The sequence below is a fragment of the Camelus dromedarius genome, chromosome 11 (genome assembly GCF_036321535.1).
Source record: "Camelus dromedarius isolate mCamDro1 chromosome 11, mCamDro1.pat, whole genome shotgun sequence".
Classification (NCBI taxonomy): Eukaryota; Metazoa; Chordata; class Mammalia; order Artiodactyla; family Camelidae; genus Camelus; species Camelus dromedarius.
The window spans coordinates 47,213,513-47,226,880 of record NC_087446.1 but is presented as its reverse complement, the minus strand read 5'-3'; the positions used below and the strand labels follow the sequence as shown (position 1 = coordinate 47,226,880).

At 34.7% G+C, this 13,368-nt stretch overlaps 1 protein-coding gene across 6 annotated transcripts in view; it reads right to left on the bottom strand.

Moving 5' to 3' along the window:
- CNTN1 (contactin 1) overlaps window positions 1–13,368 on the bottom strand; it is a 287,326-nt gene that overhangs the window by 174,454 nt on the left and 99,504 nt on the right. For 2 of the 6 annotated variants that reach the window (XM_010974876.3, XM_031462744.2), the window contains one exon: window positions 10,814–10,912. The exons of 2 other annotated variants lie outside the window; for them this stretch is intronic. The gene's annotated coding sequence lies outside the window, so the exon portion shown is untranslated. Of the gene's footprint in view, window positions 1–10,813; window positions 11,509–13,368 lie in introns of those variants that run through there. 2 more of the 6 variants (XM_064491776.1, XM_064491775.1) reach the window with 2 other exon arrangements.

The window sequence follows — 13,368 nt, the reverse complement described above, 5'->3', positions numbered from 1 at the left end:
CCATTGACTTGTTTGCTGAATTCATCAAGCTCTAAAATCACCACATGATTCAGTTTTCCTAGTTAACTCAGTCTGTGTATAATAATTTTTACTGCCTATGTGGAATATTTAATTTCCATTCTACTTATACACATTTTTGATTTCTTTATAGCTCAAACTTAATCACTCCATTCTTAACAAAATAATAAATAAATAGGTTACTACATTTCTTTGTAATTTGTCTCATCTGCAATTATGTATTGGTCTATAAAGACTTATTACTAAATTATTTTTAAATAACTAATCACCTATATTTGACATACATGACCAAAAAATATCATTTCCCATACAAAATTAAAATACTGGGTTTTATTAACAAATTTTAAAAATACTTACTGTTACTCCAGTGATGACATTTAAATCAATATGCAAAACACTTATCACAGTGCCTAGCACAAAGTACAAAATGAATAAATGTTGGTGTACCCATTTCCCTCTTTAAATTATGCTTTACTCTGTCAACAAAACACAGTAAACAGCTATTTTGCTGTGAAACAGGTTCTAACACTCACTGGTAATTAACAAATTTGTGTGCTTCATTCTCCTTATTTTACCAATTGCTAAGCAATATGATCGTCGTTGTCTTTCTGTGTTTAGTATCTATTGCATATCTGCACTTGGCTGGGCTAATTTAATCCTCATCAACCTTCCACATGAGAAATGGCCTCCATTCCAACTTTAACACATTTACTTCTCTTTCCTTCTAAATTATAAGCTACTGAAAATTCTGCTTTGGTAATATAATCAAAGCACTATTTTCAGCACACTGACTGACATATGACTAGCTCTTTTAAAGAATTAAGTTTATATTGATACTGAGCATGTCTCAGTGGGTGACCATTTCCTAATCAGTGCTCATAAATGATTTCTTCCAAAATTTTAGTTCTGCAGTTAAGAGCTAACAATTCTATGTGTTTTGAATCACAGAGAAATAATTTCCTTTCATTGAAATCTTCTTTTTTTTCTTAAGAATGGTTCCTGAGAGACAATTTAGAGGAGCAAAGGTGGTTCATTAAGAAACATTTTTTTCTTAAACTAAGAAATTAATTACATGAAGAACATTACGTCTGAATTGAGAAGTCTACAATTAAAGGAAAAAATTAGGGCAATTTTTATGTAATTATTGAATTTTTCACCACTTGTCCTTTGAAACTTATTTTTCTCTATGGAGGTATGTCTAAATAGAAGGTCTTCAAATTGTAAAGCTCGATCATTAGAAATTCAGTTTTCACATGCAAAAATTAAGGATTAGTCACAATTTCATATGACACCTTCCAATTCTAAAATATCATTTTATTCTCGGTAAGAGACTAAACAGACAAATTCTAAATAATCTATCTCTTAAATTACCAAAAATATTTTCTTTATTACTGCATGGAGCATCTATTTAAGCTCAATTTAAATGAAAGGAAGGCTTCACCTCAAGGCGTTAACATTTCCATAAATGAGGGCTATATTCTACTGCAATAAAAAACAAAATAATTAGATTTTTTCCTTATTTTTTGCATTTAGTAACTTCAGAATAATTACTGTGCCACAGAACTTTCTTCTTTTCTACAAAAATGATTAAAATATGTAATTTATTAAAAAGTCAACAATATTTGGCATTCATGCTCTTCTGCAAAGGTCTCATCCAAATATATCTGTGTAAACATTTGGCTATGTTTTCTCTCTTCTAGCTGAGCATTCTGGCACAAACAACTACTTCTCTCAAGATCTTTGTTTTGTTTCTGCTTAGTTCAACTCCCCTCAGGAATTTTCTATGTATTTAACATCTTGAGTAAGTTCTAAAGAAACAATGTACAATTTCAAGTCATCTTTAACACCATGATACAAACCCAGGCTCAACATGACACAATCTTTTTGGCTTGGATCTCTGCTTATCTTACAGGTCACTTATTTCTAAATATATTGTTTTATACAATTTGTCATTTAGCTGTAGAGAGGTCACAACATGGAATATCCTCACTGGTATTTTCATTACTTTTTTGTGTGTGTGGCGGGGTGGGGATTTAGCTCAGTGGTAAGGTGTATGCTCAATCCTCAGTACCTCCATTTAAAAAATAATTAAATAAACCTAATTACCTACCCCCCCAAAATTTTAAAATAAATACCTTCTTAACATTTCTACTTCCTCATTGTAATCCAATTTACTATAATGAATTAATTTTATGAGTCAAGAAGACCTTATTATCACTCTGTTAGTGACAAATATTTACCAACTGTTCACAATGTATCAGGTAATGTGCTAAATGCTGGGGATATGGACCTAAGCAGAACTCTTATTCCCATGGAGTCTGAAAATGTTGAATATGATTTAAAATAGTTTTATTATTTTCATCCCTGCTATTGACATGACTTCTACATAAGACATAATTTCTTTGTCATTAAAGCACCCACATATTTTTGCTGGACAGAATATTTGTTCAAGCTTTAAATCACCAAATGTTTTTACATCAATTTTCTAATTGATAAGGTTAGAAAAAAAACAACACTATGTTCACTCCAGTCACCTGAACTTGCCATTTACAACAAAATCCTTGTAAAAACGATCACAAAATACACTCACTGAGAGGTGGAGGTGGGAGAGAGGGGGCTGCAAACAAAGAGATATCTAAATCTTGTTAGTCAGGCACGTTCCCTAAGTCTCATAGCCAGGTTGATCTTCACTAAGATTGAAAACCACACACATAGAAAAGTTGATATTTTTGACATGCCATTCAGGTCTCCAGGCTCAGGGGTACTTTAGGTCTAGCTAAACACCACCCTATCCTTCCCAACATTTGCTTGTACAGCCTTCAGTCACATTATACTGTATCCTTCCAATAAACCCCCCCTCTTGCTGAAGCTAGTTTAAGATAGATTTTTGTCATTGAAAAAATAAATCTATTCATCTTGCATTTGATATGGACAATTCACATAATGAATGTTCTCCTCAAAGTCTATTCATTTGAGAGTGTGACTTAAACAACAGTGTCTTAGAATTCATAAAATGTGGTAGCATTAAGTCATGTGAACACTCATTCAACACACAATTATTGAGCATCTACTATGTTCATGGCTCTGTACTAGACACTGGAAATGCAGTGCCCTTTCTATTCTTTAATCATATACAGAAGGCTCCCTTGGTAAATCTTATTTTTTCTGCTGAAGGAGAAAAAGGCTCTGAAAGAAGAATTTAAAAATCACTCATCACTAATTCATATTTTGGAGGAACTAATTTATATGAATTTATTAAAAACATTATTCATCAGACTACTCAGTGGTATTTAAGCTAGGTACATGTATTGGACATCCTGTAAAATTTATGTATTTCCTCAAATGGCATTTTGTTCTTTATTAGTCAAGTTTTTCATACTTGAGCAGTGACCATTTTGAACATAGATTATGTTTATGGATGGTTTATTTTTCAAATTAAGCTTGACTTTCTTCTAGTAAATCACAATAAAACTTAATTTGTAATTTTGTACTGCCTCCATTAGGTTCATTTTAGTTAAAATGAAAGAAAGATGAACAAACCTGGGAACACAGGGGCCCAAAATGTCACTGTTTATATATACATGCATTGACATTTGAAGAGTCCTCCAAAGTCCCAAGAAAATGTAAAATTATGGGGCTATAGAAGAGAAACTTCAACCTCTTAATCCTGAACCTAGAGTTTCAGTAACAGTATAACCTCCATCTCTCAGTTTTCCTGTTTTTAAAGTGAGGGTTTCATAATCTGCTAGAGAGGATTAAATGAGACTATGCATTTAAGCATGATAGCACAAAACACATAGTTTGTTTCTTCTTTCCTTTCAATTCGTGTTTATTAACCACCTATCTCTTTTGAGTGTGAACCTCTGAAGTTTCCAGTCAACACCATTTGTTTTATAGCTACGCTGAACAAACCATTATATAAATATTTTAAAACTACTGTAAATATCCTTTGCTTGCCTCATCTAGAAAGTTATCCTTCCCTCCCCTAATTCTGGCTTAAGCCCAATTTATATGCAGCTATCATACCTGCTTATAGCTTTACAAGTTCTATCTTTGTCCAGTGAACTTTCTGTTATCTTTTCTGATTTTGTAACAGACTGTTTTGTCCATGGCAACAGGGAATACAGTTTCCTTTGCATAGCCATTGTACACAGAAAAAGCTTAATAAGCATTTGCTGAATTAATAAATTAGTGTGTTCCCTGACCTCAACAGATTCACAATTATGAAGGCTAGTATACATACATATCTACTACATATTAACATAACATCATTCCACCAGTTGAATTGTACCCTAGTATCTAGTATATATAAATCTACTTATTCCATCTGAATATAAGCTCTTTAATGGACAGTTCCGTGTTTTTATTCATCCTGTAACCCCAAAATCTGACACCATGGTTATCACATGAGCAAGACTTACCAAATATGGTTCCTCAGTTCAAGAGAATTGGGTGCGTGTACACACACACACACATACACATAAAACGTGGGCACTTGGAGCTTGGGAAGATACTGCTACCAGCCTTGTGCTCAAAAGTTTAATTCAAAGGATTAAGATGGCAAAATGTATCACGTGATAAGAATAGTCATGCAGTCCAGATAACCCTTGATCCATGACCGTTGCTTCTGTGTGTGATTAACTGAAATGCCGAAATTTTAGAAACGATCATGCTGGCAATAAACATATAAACAAGTTTCAGGCACAGTGGCATAAGGGTTTTGGCTAGTAAAAGAGATAGCAAAAGACTGGCCTGAGAAATATGGTTGATGTATCAGAAAAATAAGTTCATAGGTTAGACTGGAGGACAAAGGAAAGAGTGGCATTAATTCTAAGTTTATATACATGGCAAATGGAAGTGCCTCTTCCACTTAGAACCCATTTATCTATCTGGAGATCAATCAAAATAGATAGCATTAAAGCCAATATTCTCATACAAATATTACCATGTGTGGCACTTTTATATGAATCTGTAATGACAATTAGAATTTTTAAAGTACTTAAACTATGTTACATAATTTTACTAAGTGTTTGTAAGCGTGAATAATTGTCTAAAGATACAGTGATTTAAGGGTAGATAAATCTGAAAACAGAAAGAGACCAAATGACTTGTAATCATCTTTATGTTCACTGAGACACAGCTAATACCGCTTTTAACAGACAAGGACGACATAAGGAATTTTTTCTATAAGGTAAGATTATATTCAGATTTTCCACAGTCTGAAAAATTCTTTCCGGTGGGAGTTTAAGTTCTTATTCTCTACTTGTATTACCTCTCAATATTATTTTCCAGCCAAATCCTCATATTTAACCAAGCCAGGGCCAAAACTCACATTATAGGAAGCACAAAACGAGGAAACAATAAATAAATTTTATGCTCATAATAATTTCACAGAATAAATTTCCTCAGTAGTAAGCATCTCTGAATCTTCTACTAATATTTTCCCTCCATAGATCATTATTCATCATGACTTCTAAAGCCCTTTAAAAATGTATAATAAAAGTCATTTCCTAAGTTCAAGTAAAGGGAGAAACTGTAGCTGTTTTCTTATCGATATATGCTGGAACTTGGGTGCCCTCATATGGACCTATTTAGTTTATTACCAGTCCATACAGTTCACCTCTTGGCTGCCTGCTCACCCAGTACTTCAACAGATTTCTCCTGTTTGTCACCCTGCTTCTCATGTTGCCAACTAATATGTCATCTTCCATCTGTTTAAATTCCTATGTTCTTTCTGGCACAGCTCCGCCTCCAGATTCCCTCCCAGCCACCTACCTTGCTGCCCTTCCATCTGCTAGCATGACTAGTAACTTCTCTAACCTGTTCCCAATCTAAATTGTCTCCAATTTTCTGCTTGAGCTTCTTGATCGAAAGTTTCTCTCTTAAAGGACTGTTGGGATTGCAATAATTACTTATCATCATACAGTCTTGGAATAGAAAGGGAAGTTAAAAGCCCAAACATTCAAACATGAAATATTTAATATTTTAATTCTTCTACCCTTTAAAGTCATCTACTGGTCTCAGCTTCTTTCAATGATAATGCTCTGAAAGAACAGAGGGCATCACTAAAAGAGATCACTGATGTCTTGATATACATTCTTCAGCGCACTACTTCCATGTGGCTCAATTCTTGTTAATCTTGTGGTTAAGTGTGTTCAGTTCACTGTCCCAAAGTTTTGCATTCACCGATTACCGACAACCTTTTCCTGAACACCACATTCTCAAGACAGTTTCAATTCCATTTTTTTTAGGCTTAATGTAGCAGAAATATTTTTTACTGAGGATGTGCGTTATACTCGCCTACTGGGTATAAAAGATGCTATGTAAACAACACTAGCTTTTGACAATTACAGTTTCAGAATTCGATACTTAAGGAGTGGAAGGTAGCATTTTTCCCTTGACATTGATTTAGTTGTTTGATGAGGTAGAGGTTTATTTTCATGTAGCAGATATAACATACTACAAGTTAAAGCAGACTCGGGAAAATATTTAAAACTTTAGACCTACGTCCCTTGTCATGAGACTGAAAACTGATTGCTCACTCCCATTTCCAGAGTACACATCCTCCCTCCAACAACCACAACTCAGAAAAGAATTAAGCTTATGTTTACAGGAGGTTCACTTAGAAATTACCCTTAAATTCAAAATAACGTAGCAGTTTAATATAAAGGTAATGATTTAAAAAAACAAGACTTGATTGATTTTAAATACGAGGAATGTAATATTTCTACTGATGTTAATTAATGTTAAAGAAGACGTTGAAAAGTTTTTCATGTTTGTTTTAATACGTTTCATTATTATTTATGTATGGTAAAAACCAACAGATATGGTGATGACTATGACTATCATTGAAAATATAGCTTGTTACACTCACAGTTCCCAAGAGAAGGGGGCACATGCCTAGGGGTACACGTGGAATCATGGGAGTTGGGGACTGGTCAGGAAGCAGAGGCGGAAGGGCAACTGCGGGCAAGATCCTTTACTGTGGTTTTTCTCAGGAAGGAGGCAAGATAAAAATGGATTTAGGATTGGCTAGTCTGAATTATTTCAGGGAGCTCTGGGGCATTGGAGTGTACCTAGTTGTCTGGTACTTGTCTCCAGGGTGATTAGGGCAGGAAGAAAGTGGCTCAGTGTAAGAACTGTAATGAAGAATGCTGAAGGCAAGGCTTTGGATGATTGGTTTGCATTTGAAAATGGCACTTAAGGGCAGGCAAGTAACCTACTAACTCCAGTGACTGGCTCACTTGGAGTGGCAGTCCCTCCAAGGTCGGCAAGGCAAAGCATTAGAATACAGAAAATAAAAGGTATGGTTAATATAATATTAAATTCAGGATTAACAGTCATTAAAAAGTAGTGTTGAGTATTCATCAGATTCAGGGTTAAAAATGTCTTTAGCATTAAATGCCTGTAGTGTGATTAAACAATGTCTGTGAGTGCCCATGTTATTGTGGTGGCTAAGGTCTTAATAACCTGCTCCCATTTGTTTATTCTCAACTACATCTATCCAACTCCTCTATTTCAGTCCTGACACTAGAATATATAGTATTAATTTTTGCTCCCATCTCTTTATACATATTCTTCACCTGGACTCCATTTAAAAATGTTCAGCATGGTTCCTCATTTTTCCTGTGACACTAAAAAAAAACTTCAAACCAAATATTTTGCCTGATGCTGTGTTGTAGTTTTTTCCTGCATTTGAGTTACTGGTTCTATCAAAAAAAGCATAGCCCTTCATCTTTTTTTGCATCTACAGAAAGTACCTAGCAAAAGCCCTCAAGAAGATCCTTAATAAATGCTTCTTCATTGCACTGAGTTGTCCTGTAAGATTAAAGTGATTAGGAAGAAAGAAAGAATGCGGTAAAATGTATATTTATAATCAGAGGGAATAACTTGGTGCAACATGCATGAAGCTATCTTAAAATGACACATCCCTCAAAGTCAACTCCTAACAGCATATATGAAAGGAAAATGCTCCATAAACGAATTCTTAGGGAAAATATTTGAGGAACTGATTTTATCATTTTCTCCAATGGGTGAGAAAAGAAGATGAAATCTCTTGGTATCACTCTTTGTTATAAATTCATACTTGAAAAAGTTTTTTTATGTATTTGACAAAGCTTTTAAGTCATCAGGACTAATTACCAAAGAATCCTATGGGGAATTACCTTGTCATACAAATATAAACTTAGATTTACTCAACTTGTACATGTGTTTGAAGTTGGGAAAATGGGCATATCATCACTCATCTTTTATTTTTCTAATCTTCCAGAAATGTTGTAAATTTCTACCATCTTAGTTTATGGTTAATGTTGAATATAGTATAGACAGAGAGACAGTTTTCTTCTTAGACTTATTGTAATATATATGCAAACATCCCTTATTAATATAAGTATTTATTCCCCATAAGAAAGTTGACTGCTTACCATTTTAAAACATTCTTCTCAACTGATTTCTCATTCTACTAAGTCACCTTTAAAATTCATATTTAATAAATGACAAAACCTTACATTAGTGAGTCATAATATCTCAGAATTCTTATAAAATGATTTTGAGGCATTAATAATATATATCAACTATGAATTAAATACATTTTTCTTTCAAAAACCTCATCTTTGATATTTCACTACTCTAGGGGTTTTACATGTCATTTCCCTTCTTTCCTTTTTATTGTTTCCTTCTGATATCTTTAGTCTTCTTTCCAACTCAACTTAATGTGGTTATTATACTTTGCCATAGTAATCATTTTCTAAATTCATTTTGGTGTTTCACCTCACATATTCTGGTTGATATTCATCTCTTGTCAGTTTCTCCCAATTGATAACCTAGAAGAATTAATTAAACTAACGTGGGAACTGGGAACTGAGCGCATCTCATTCCAGATTTTCCTCACACGACGTGGGAAATACTCTTTATCTGACCATCAGATATTCTCAATGAGATTGATTAATGGCCTGGGTTGAGACTAGAACAATGACAGAGAGGCTCAGATAAGAACAAGTTCAGTGCTACATGGACCCCTTTGTACAGTCTCCCCATGTTGGTCCATTAATTTTACTGCTATGATTGTGTTACCTTGCTTTTCTACGAATGTCACCTCAGCCAGATCCAACGAGTAGCACTGCCATTATATTCATTATTCAGAATTTAGTATGTCATTAGGCAATAAATACCTTTAAGTTTCTGACCCCTCCATTTTTTTTTTCTCATTTGCCTTTAGATTCTATTTTATTAGTGGTGAAGGAGCCACCTCAGCCAGGAGGCATGTAAGCAGAACAGAACACCATGACTCAGCATCAGGAGACCTCTAAGAAGTACAGGCAGTTACTTCTCTCCACGTGTGTCTTCACGTACCTAACCTAGATCAGCCTGGAAGATTTAAACACATTCTCCAGTGCTGGGAGTGCACTGCCACCCCACCACCAGACAGTAGACAGGAACGCTGAATAACAGAGTAACACCCCAGCAGAACTGAAATGCACTGTGAAATGCTTGGAAGGTATTTCTCCTGCCCTCTTAGTATCATTGCTCTATATTTCCTTTTTTCTTTTTCTTTTTTAGTAAATATTCCTTCTTTTACAAAAACGACTTGCCCTTATCTATTTCTGGTTCTTGATAATTTAGCAAACACATTAAAAAAAAAGCATCAAACACTTGAGACAGTAGATAATATTATGTAATACATTATCTGCTTTATATGATATACTTGTTATATTGCATGTATTATGCTTTATAAAATATATTGTATATTTGTGTGCATGCATATACATATGTGTATATATGTATGCTAATTGTATAAATTTACAGTTGAAAAACATTCTTAAAATTTTTTACTATATCTAGAGTTCCTTACTGAATGTTTTGTTAATGCTATTTCCCCACCCTAAAGAAAGGCTCAGGAATTCACATCATACTGCACATTTTTTTGCATGCTTATTAATTAATTTGTCATGATATTTAAACAAGCAGCTTTAATTCACAAAGACTGGCAAATATAATGGTATACAGAACTACATTTTTCAGTTTCTCAGGGTTTTTGTAAATTTTATTTGGCTTCTATATAGTGGATTCTACAATTGTATAAGCTTAATTTTTAAAAGAACAGGAACGAATAAAACTTTTGGGGGGGGTGGTAAATTTCAAAATATGTCATCTACGCATTCTTTTTGCATTTTGGACAGGCGGGAAAAAAACAAACCACTACAGGTAGGAGCCAAACTGTTTTGCTTCTGACAGCAAGGTCTTCCTTCAAGGACATGCTAGTCCAAATTATTTTAATTTCCTCTGTTTCATTTGTATGCAACACGGTATTTGAGTTTGAGTACCTCAGTGCTTTCCTCTTCTTCTGGGGAAAGGGTGTTTTGGGTGTTTACCAACATTTTTTTTTTTTTACCATACTTTGAAAATGATGACATTAAGGAAATAATCTGAGCCAAAGGAATACCACAGCCCTGCTAAAACTTCTCCACAGGAGGTAATTTTTTATTTTGATTCATCTCACTCTCAGTGCTGCCCCTCCCCAATTTGCAGGTTGCTGTCTCTCCAAGATACACACATATCTAAGCTCTGTTAGATTCTTGAAAAGCTTTTGCGGGGAAAACAAAATACACTATGGCATAATACTGTAAAAAAAAAATAAAATAAAGTCAGCTTTCAATTAACATGACAATTGAGAACCTTGCCACCGCATCGCAATCCTGAGATGTGAGTCAACCTTACTAATACCGCATCGCCTGTATTTTAATTCAGCACATTCTCGCTTGCCATTACCTAACCTAGAGAAAAACCTCGGACTTACCGCGTATGTTGAATTATCTGTCGTTCTGGGTACAGTATTTATTGCAAATTGTCCATTTGAATGAATGCAGCGACAGTTACACCACGGTACGCCTCCCTCCTGCAGCAGAAAGCAAGTTAAAAGGACTTCAAGCTGTGCCCTCAGAGGCAGGCACAGCCGCTCCCATCCTTCAGCCAACCTTCTGGAGAGAGCAGGTTAGATGACAGAAAAGCTGGCTCTCCACCTAGCAATACTTTCAAATAAAGCATTCTGTGCTGGGAGCTGGGGGCTTTACATCCAAATTCAGCTGGCTGGAGTCAATGCTGCTTCTATGCCTGAAAATATTAAGCATTTCACTGCAGTCACGAAATGCAAGAAACTCTCTGAGGCGACTTCACAAACCCTGTCATTTCTGTTCCGAGACTAAAGAATGAGCACCGCATGCATAATTCATGCATTAAAATCTTCAATGCACTTCCTGTAGCCGCCGTTCTATCCAGTAATGGGCTATTGATCACCTCATCGCTAAGACAACTGGAGCTCCGCGATTGGTTTATTTCCACACACACACACAAAATTACAACCCGAATCACAGGCAGAAGCCTCCAACCCTGCAGCATCTACTCGGGTAAAACACTCACATAGCCGAGATGACATTTGCATACTGCAAAATGTTTAAACCGGACTCTACCGCAGAAACACCACAGCATCTGTTTCCTTTTATTCAAAAGACATACTTTCTGCAGGTGTAGGCTGAATATTTTATATTATAAGTGAGATGTACAGAGTTGATTTTTTTTTTTTTTTTTTTTTTTTTTTTGCCTATCATTTCTGGAAAATCAACAGGCCTAAATTGAAAATTAAGGAAAAAAAGAAAGAAAGAAACCGAAAGAATGATGTAGGGCTATAAATCATAGAGTTTCATCTGGGCTCATCTGAGTAACCTTTCTTAGAAGACTTTAACTTAAAAATAATTAATTTTTAATTTCAATAATATGGAAGAGGTTTCTTTTTTAAAAAATTATCATATTAGGTACATGTGTTCAGCACTGTTAACTATTTTGGACCATTAGCACCTGTATTCTGGGTGTGTCAGTAGTTCTGAGAGCCCTTTCTCTTAGAATTTAAGCTCCTAAGATCACGCCATGATTTCTACTAGTCTTTTTCCATTGCCTCAAAAAAGCAAGCTTTAAAACAAAATGCGCATTTTATTATGCTAATATTCATCAAGGGGAAACACAGGTAGCATTTTAAAAATATCATGCTAGCATTAGCAAAAAAATACCGTAATGGGAAATTCGTGTCAAATAGCAAGTGCATTTATATACAAGAAATATTTGCCTATTTCCCGAAGTATCTTCACTGTAAAAACTAATTAAGCTTTATTTATCTACCAAAGATGACTGAATACGATGTTATTAAGATCATTCATTAAGCCTAATGCCACGTCTTTCTACAGCCTTCTTTTATATTCACACAGGTATCACACACATACACACAAATATCATATTTCTATGTCATTACACCTGACCATTTGTAGGACCAGAGTGATACCTTCAAGTTCATGGCTCAGGGCCAGAATAGAGAATAATTCTCAGAGTATAACCAAGGTTTCCCATCTGATGATTACACTGCAGGGAGCAATTCACTCTTGAAGGAGGCATGATCCCAGTGATTTCAGTCAATAAAGCAGTAACAATTGATATCAGTGAGCAAGGGTACTAGGACTGTTGAGGACAATAGAGATGGAGCTCAGGGATGTTCAAGGAGATTTCTCTTCCTTCTAAGTGCATGCAAGAGCATAATCCCTGTTAAGTCACAGAGAAAATGAATGTACCTAGCTGATAAAGAAATTATGCTAAAATATCCTAATGGCAATCTGTGAAATCAACTATCCAATTACTATGTATATCTCCCATATTCCATAATGTTTTGTTCAGCCCAAGCCAGATTCTATTTGAATGTTTATACATATATATAGGTTATATAGTCAAGTAAACTTGTCAAGTAGACCTTATTTTATGCTATTTATTTGAGTAGTATTCTTTATTGTTTATACAGAAGATCCAGAGACGTCGAACACTTAAAAATTACCGGTTAGAGCTAATGATTAATATCTTGCCAAGTGTTTTATCAATTTAATCATTTATAGCAGTAATTTTGTATGAAGCTAACATCTCATTTAAAAACAGTAGACAACTGAAAACTTTGCAATTTAAGTTTTCAGGTATAAGGTTATAGAGTATAATCATTTAGGAGATACAAATTGCTGACAAAATCAAAAATAAATACAAACGTAAGCATTAGAAATTTAAGTTCTCTAAAACGGCATGATTCAATAGTGCTTAACCAGATGGATAGGAAGAGCATTATCTTAGTCCTTCTCTCCTTCCGTGGTGAGTGAGATACAATCAGTATACAAATACCCAAGACTTAAGTCTAAAATGACGAAGGCAGTTGTTCATCTACTGGGTGAATTTTCAGATTCAATTGTTTTAAAGATGGGAGGAGAGATGAGAAACACACACACACTCAAATAGCTTACCAACCCAGAACAGACCCAGATCAGACGTCAG